The 7,500-nt window shown below is 45.3% G+C and overlaps 1 protein-coding gene across 5 annotated transcripts in view; it reads right to left on the bottom strand.

Annotated features, from left to right (window-relative positions):
• LOC139757158 (uncharacterized) overlaps window positions 1–7,500 on the bottom strand; it is a 178,832-nt gene that overhangs the window by 125,544 nt on the left and 45,788 nt on the right. The window lies entirely within an intron of this gene.

Below are 7,500 nucleotides of genomic sequence, written 5' to 3'. Positions count from 1 at the left end.
GGTGATGTAAGACGGGCGGCGTGTGGGTTTAAAGGAGGGAGTACCTGGAAGAGGTGGAGTGCTTTAGGTACGTTGTAAGTGGACGTGGCAGCTGATGAAACCATGGGAGATGAGGTGTCATAGGGTGGGTGACGGGGTGGCTAAGGTCCTGGGTGTACTGAGGAATGTGTGGAAGAAGCTGTCACTATATAGTAGGACAGAGATAAGTATACTTGAAGGTATAGTAGTCCCGAGGGTGTTGTATGGATGCGAGTGTTGGTCCCTCAATGCAGAAGAACAGAAGAGGATGGATATGTCGGATATGAAATGCCTGAGGACAATATGTAGTTGAGGAAAGTTGACGCAGTTTGGAATGACAGTGTAAGAGCGAGGTATGTTAGTAAGTGCAGCCTGACTTTGAGAAAGCTTACCAGGGTGATCCGGAATGATTAGGACAAATGGAGAGCATGATTGAGGAGGGACTGACGAAGAGGATCAATAGGGCAGAGTTAGAGGGAGTACGAGGGAAGGGGGATGGAGTGAAAGGGAGGATGGAGTGAAAGAGATTTGAGGACACTGGTTTTGAACTTTCAGGAGGGTGAGAGGTGTGCACGGGACATTGAAGTTCAGATTGATGTGGTATATGAGGGGCAACGAGCTGTCACTGAGCTGAACTAGGGCATACGAAACTGTCATAAAAGCTTGGCTGTGGTTGACGGGATGTGGTTTCTGCGTATCAATAACTGATAACTAGAGACTGGTCCAGTGTGAGCAAATGAGGGTGTTGTTTCGTCTGTTCGTTGCGCTATCTAGCTAAAGTGGGAGAAGAGAAAATGATGTGATATACGTATCGTCAATCTTTGGTTCATCCATTCCTGTTCTAAGGCCATTCTGGCCAGAGACATTGCATATCTCCACCCTCCTTCCCTCCGCCGATCCAGATTCACCTTTCATCTCCTGCCGAAGTCACCAGAGATATGGTGGCCATGAGGCGAAGCGATCAGTTCGGTTATATAAAGGAAGCGTTAGAGAAATCACCTCTCCAATTTTCCCCCAAGTGACAGGTCTTTTGGGGGGTCTTTGACCAAATACCAGCAACAACTTCTGCTGCTCTCCCCCCCCCCCCTCTCTCTCTCTCTCTCTCTCTCTCTCTCTCTCTCTCTCTCTCTCTCTCTCTCTCTCTCTCTCTCTCTCTCTCTCTCTCTCTCTCTCTCTCTCTCTTCATGACGAAGCGACATATAGGGGTTCTCTTCTCTCCTCGTAACTCCACCCTGGATGGCTTTAACCATTCTTCATCCCCGTCTAATGTACTTCTCTTGGCAATCCTCTTGCCCTTGCCTTACTTTACCCGTAATTTCTTTTCCAACAGTCCAAACAAAAAAGGGAAAGAAAAAGAAATCTATGGACACAGACAAGACGTAGGGGTCTAAACTGCGTTTCTTCCTCGTGTTGTGAAGGACTGTGCCTCTGGAAATGTGTCTGTGTTTGACGATCGTTTGGTCTCTTGTCTTCAGATCAAATTATTGTTATTCTTGGAAACACAAAACGTTAGTACAGAGTGTATCTCTGAGAAGGATGATTCTTCTGACCTTCCAGTTGGCTCTGTTACTGTTTCCAGAGCCACTGGATCTCGCCTGAACTCTTCCCACCACCCACCAGACCCAGTTCCATAAACCTCTTTGTATCTTCCAGTCTTCTTCTCTCTGATGACCAGCATGGAATTTTACGCAAGGCGACGTCTGCCTTGGATAACATCATTCCCCTGTAGCTATTGGTGTCTTGACATCGTCTCTGAGAAAGATATTGGGAGGGGGTTGGAATCCAGTGTTGAGGACCTGGCTACATTGAGAGCATCTGACGGTATGTCGTTGGGATCTGATCCCCCATGCTTATGTCTTGTGGCTCTCGTCCACAACATTGGATTCCCCTCCAATATCTTCCCGGGAGAGGACGTCTTGACACTGATAACCACAGGGAAGGGATGCCATCAATGGCAGTCGTCGCCTTGCGAAAAAGTCCACGTTGGTCATCAGGGAGAAGAAGACTGGGAGATACAAAGAGGTTTATGGAACTGGGTGGGCGGAGGAGAAGAGTTGAGGAGAGATTCAGTGGCTCTAGAAAAACAGGGAGAGTTAAGAGCCACCTGGACGGTAGCTGGAAGGTTTAGCCGCTCTCTCCCTGTGATCAAACGTTGGCTCAACCAACATCTTCATTCCTTACCAACAAACTGACTTCCCGTATGGTTCTTTTCCTTCTCCTCCTCCTCCTCCTCCTCCTCCTCCTCCTCCTCCTCCTTAGTCTTCTTCTTCTTCTTCTTCTTCTTCTTCTTCTTCTTCTTCTTCTTCTTCTTCTTCTTCTTCTCCTCTCATTCCCTCTTTATATTATTTCATCAAAATTTTTTCTTTAACAAATTAAAAGAAATATATATATATATTTACTCGTAGGCTGATGGCTCAGAACTGCACTCTCTCTCTCTCTCTCTCTCTCTCTCTCTCTCTCTCTCTCTCTCTCTCTCTCTCTCTCTCTCTCTCTCTCTCTCTCTCTCCCCCAAATGTTCCATCTTCCCTTGCCCAAGCTACATCACCATCTGTTCACAAGTGCCACCATAATCTCAAATTTGGATAGGATGAGGGTAGACATGACCCATTTATATCAAATGCCTCTAATACCCAATTTCCCCCCCACCCCCGCCCTATTTCATCTAATAGAACCCCTTGGCAGTTTTTTTTTCATCTTCTCTGATGGGTTTTTAATGCCATGTCTCATCACAGTAAACATATTTATTACCACCATAACATTGAATCCATCTCGGAAGTCCTTCATTTTACGAAGAGCTAAGGTTGCCTTTTAAAAGAAAATGGGAACCGTCTTCAGATACTGAAAATTTTCATTATTCTAAATAGTTGTTTCACTTATACAAAGGTGTGATTGATCCTTAGATAAAGTGCTTATCGATTCTTAAATAAAGTACTTATCTAACCTTAAATAAAGTACTCATCGATTCTTAGATAAAATACTTATCTAACCTTAGATAAAGTACTTATCTAACCTTAAGTAAAGTACTTATCTAACCTTAGATAAAGTACTTATCGATCCTTAAGTAAAGTACTTATCTAACCTTGAATAAAGTACTTATCGATCCTTAAATAAAATACTTATCTAACCTTAGATAAAGTACTTATCGATCCTTAAGTAAAGTACTTATCTAACCTTAGATAAAGTACTTATCGATTCTTGAATAAAGTACTTATCTAACCTTAAAGAAAGTACTTATCGATCCTTCAGTAAAATACTTATCTAACGTTAAATAAAGTACTTATTGATCCTTAAATAAAATACTTATCTAACCTTAGATAAAGTACTTATCTAACCTTAGATAAAGTACTTATCTAACCTTAGATAAAGTACTTATCGATCCTTAAGTAAAATACTTATCTAACCTTTGAGAAGGCTTTGGCTCCGCATACTGGAGAGAGTCAAGTTTAAACGACTCATCAAAATCTCCCCAAATGACCTGAAAATTAGATTTCACCCACTCCTCCTGCGACACAGAACTGTTCACTTTTTTCTTCTTCTGTAGATATTACTTCGGTGTCTGTTCTTGAAGACTGGCTACTTGTGTGCGACCCTTTCACCCTCGACGTCAAGGTAGTGCATCACATGATAACTGGTCGGCCTTTTGCAACTCGAGAATGATGGACCGTCTTGATGTTTGCTTCTTCCCTTACGCTGCTAAAGTTTCGGATCTTCTTCCTGTTCTCATGTAAATGGCTATTTCGAAAGGTCTTCTCCTTTTCTTTAACATTTCCTCAAAGACTTTTTCTTTCCTCACTCCACTGTCTTGTAAACCCCTTTCTTATAGTTTCATATAAGACATGGCCTCGATAAGGACTTTGGTCTGTGAGTAGAGTACGCGGTATGATGAAAAAAAAAGATAGGAACATTATATGTTCACATTGTAGGTGGCTAATAGCACACACACACAGACACACACACACACACACACACACATACACACACACACACACACACACACACACACACACACACACACACTGTAATAAACAAATTAATCCTGCCTGGCAGATATGATTGAACCTCTGTCCAACCCTTTTTTTTTTTTTTCAATATAGTGATTTAACAGAGCTCCACACATGTGGAATCCTATGATGATGATGATAATAATAATGATAATGATAATAATCTTTTCTTTCTTTTTAACTATTCGCCATTTCCCGCGTTAGCGAGGTAGCGTTAAGAACAGAGGACTGGGCCTTTTTTGGAATATCCTCACCTGGCCCCCTCTGTTCCTTCTTTTGGAAAATTAAAAAAAAAAGAGAGGGGAGGATTTCCAGTCCCCCGCTTCCTCCCCTTTTAGTCGCCTTCTACGACACGCAGGGAATACGTGGGAAGTATTCTTAATCCCCTATCCCCAGGGATAAATGATAATAATAACTTGTCTATATGCATTTTTCCTCAGCTGTCTGCCTATGTGTCCGTCCTTCTGTCAATCTGTCAAGGGATCCTTGTTTATTAGACAGGGTCTGGCAGCGCCTGACGTGCCTTCAGATTTAATATGCAAATTCGATTATTGGTATCCACGAGGGTACGACTGCTTGATGACGAGGGTACGACCCCCTAAACCCCAGGGTACGACCCCAGAGCGCCAGAGTACGACCCTTAGAGCGTGAAGATACGACCCCTGAACACCAGGGTACGACCCTTAGGTGTGATGGACCGGCGTTTGGAAAGGGCAAATGAGACGCACCTCTGAATATTGAGCAACCACTCACAAGAGAATAAGGGGCATCAATACATCCCCAGCTTTGGAGAGAAGACTTGATGGTGATCTTTACGATGTTGCTCAACATATCTTTGCTAAAGAGGGACTGAATTGCTGCGTTTCTCTAAATTTAATGGTGGGAAGCAAGTGTGAATTTTGACATGCGATGTAGGAATTAATTCGTTTGTGCGCTATTGGATTTAAGTGGTTCATTGCTCCATCCATTCTGGGTATAAGTTCTGTGCGAGAAAGAGAACGGGAATCGAAGTGGTGAAGAGGAGGATGAGGAGGGAGAAAGTGGAATGACTGGTGTGAGAATGACCAATGTTAGAAGATAATGAAAGGTCATTTGTGGAGATGATAAAAAATCGAAAAACAGGACGTTATTATTCTTTTTTTTTCCCTTTTTCTGTTTTGTTTTCCCTCATATTGCGTTCTGTCCCTGCGGGGAAATAGCTTACGATTATGTTCAACAAAAATGTAAAAACTTTCCGGTGACTTGGCCACGGGGGAAAGAATATGCCGAACGGGTTGATATTAGCTCAGTATATTGGTAAAGTTAGATTGAAGTGGTGCATTTTGAAGTTAAGATTAAATTGTTGCATTTTAATGTGTTGCCCCGAGAGTCGACATTGTAGCTTTATCTCTCTCTCTCTCTCTCTCTCTCTCTCTCTCTCTCTCTCTCTCTCTCTCTCTCTCTCTCTCTCTCTCTCTCTCTCTCTCTCTCTCTCTCTCTCTCTCTCTCTCTCTCTCTCTCTCTCTCTCTCTCTCTCTCCCCCATCCCCCTCCCTCCTTTCCCCTCTCGCTTGGTTCTGATATGAGCGGTCGTATGTACGACTTGAGCATACGACCTGGACGGTACGACCCTTGAGCATGGAAGTACGTCTGCTGCAGATGCGACCGTTGTAGAGCACGACTCTACGACCTTTGAGAACGGAAGTACGTCTACTTCGGATACGACCGTAGAGCACGACGGTACGACCCTCGAGTACTGGAGTACGTCTACTGCAGATACGACCCTTGAACACGGAGGGACGTGCCTCATGGTATGGTAGCTCCGCCCCTAAGAACCCTTAAGAGTCAGGTCCAGCGCGTGGTCGTTATACCGAAGGGTCGTACCGTCATACTCAAGGGTCATCATATAGTGTTCAAGGGTCGTACCTTCATGATAAAGTGTCCCATTGTCGTGCGCAAGGGTCGTGCCTTCGTGCCAGAGTATCGCACCGTCGCGCTCAAAGGTCTTTCCGTCAGGCTCAAGGACCTTACCGTCCCAGCTCAAGGGTCGTAATGTATCAGCTCAAGGGAGGTTCGTACCGTCCCAGCTCAAGGGAGGGTCGTACCGCTCCAGCTTAAGGGTCGTAACGTCCCAGCTCGAGGGTGGTAATGTACCAACTCGAGGGTCGTAACGTCCCAGCTCAAGGGAGGGTCGTACCGTCCCAGCTCAGGGTCGTAATGTACCAGCTCGAGGGTCGTAACGTCCTAGCTCAAGGGAGGGTCGTACCGTCCCAGCTCAAGGGTGGTAACGTCCCAGCTCGAGGGTCGTAACGTCCCAGCTCAAGGGAGGGTCGTACCGTCCCAGCTCAAGGGAGGGTCGTACCGTCCCAGCTCAAGGGTCGTTACGTCCCAATTGAAGCGTGGTAACGTCCCAGCTCAAGGGAGGGTCATAACGTCCCAGCTCAAGGGAGGGTCGTACCGTCCCAGCTCAAGGGAGGGTCGTACCGCTCCAGCTTAAGGGTCGTAACGTCCCAGCTCGAGGGTGATAATGTACCAACTCGAGGGTCGTAACGTCCCAGCTCAAGGGAGGGTCGTACCGTCCCAGCTCAAGGGTCGTAACGTCCCAGCTCAAGGGAGGGTCGTACCGTCCCAGCTCAAGGGAGGGTCGTACCGCTCCAGCTTAAGGGTCGTAACGTCCCAGCTCGAGGGTGGTAATGTACCAACTCGAGGGTCGTAACGTCCTAGCTCAAGGGAGGGTCGTACCGTCCCAGCTCAAGGTTCGTAACGTCCCAGCTCAAGGGAGGGTCGTACCGTCCCAGCTCAAGGGAGGGTCGTGCTGTCCCAACTCACGGGTCGCAACGTCCTAGCTCAAGGGAGGATCGTACCGTCCCGGCTCAAGGGTCGTAATATACCAGCTCGAGGGTCGTAACGTCCCAGCTCAAGGGAGGGTCGTACCGGTCGTGTTCCTCACAGCTTCTTAATCCGTTCCGACGTGCCAGCGTCCACACTGAGGAAGGAGGACGCGATCCTTTTGAAATTAACTGATAAGTGACTTTCGCTTCCCGTTTTCGTTTGTTCACTTCTTTTTCAATCCACTTGCTATATATATATATATATATATATATATACCATATATATATATATATATATATATATATATATATATATATATATATATATATATATATATATATATACACCAGCTTGATTCAGAATTAGATTGAATATGGCATGATCGCCAAGCCGGGCAGGCCCGTGCGTGATTCATAGGAATCAACGCTAACCTATAATTACCATTATTATTATTATTATTATTATTATTATTATTATTATTATTATTATTCATGGGCAGGTTGGACCAACATTGTGGCCAGACACGCCTCTGGCCTCTCCCCAGGGCGCCCATACAGCAGCAACACAGCCCGCACGTTTGGACGCTGGTAAAAGCATTCGTTGGCTTATTCCATTAATATGTGAGAGAGACATTTAAGTTGACCGTGGTAGATGATATAAGGAAAGTAAAC

This window comes from Panulirus ornatus, chromosome 25 (genome assembly GCF_036320965.1).
Source record: "Panulirus ornatus isolate Po-2019 chromosome 25, ASM3632096v1, whole genome shotgun sequence".
NCBI classification, from domain to species: Eukaryota; Metazoa; Arthropoda; class Malacostraca; order Decapoda; family Palinuridae; genus Panulirus; species Panulirus ornatus.
The sequence above is the reverse complement of the archived record's forward strand: the minus strand, read 5'-3'. Positions and strand labels throughout refer to the sequence as shown.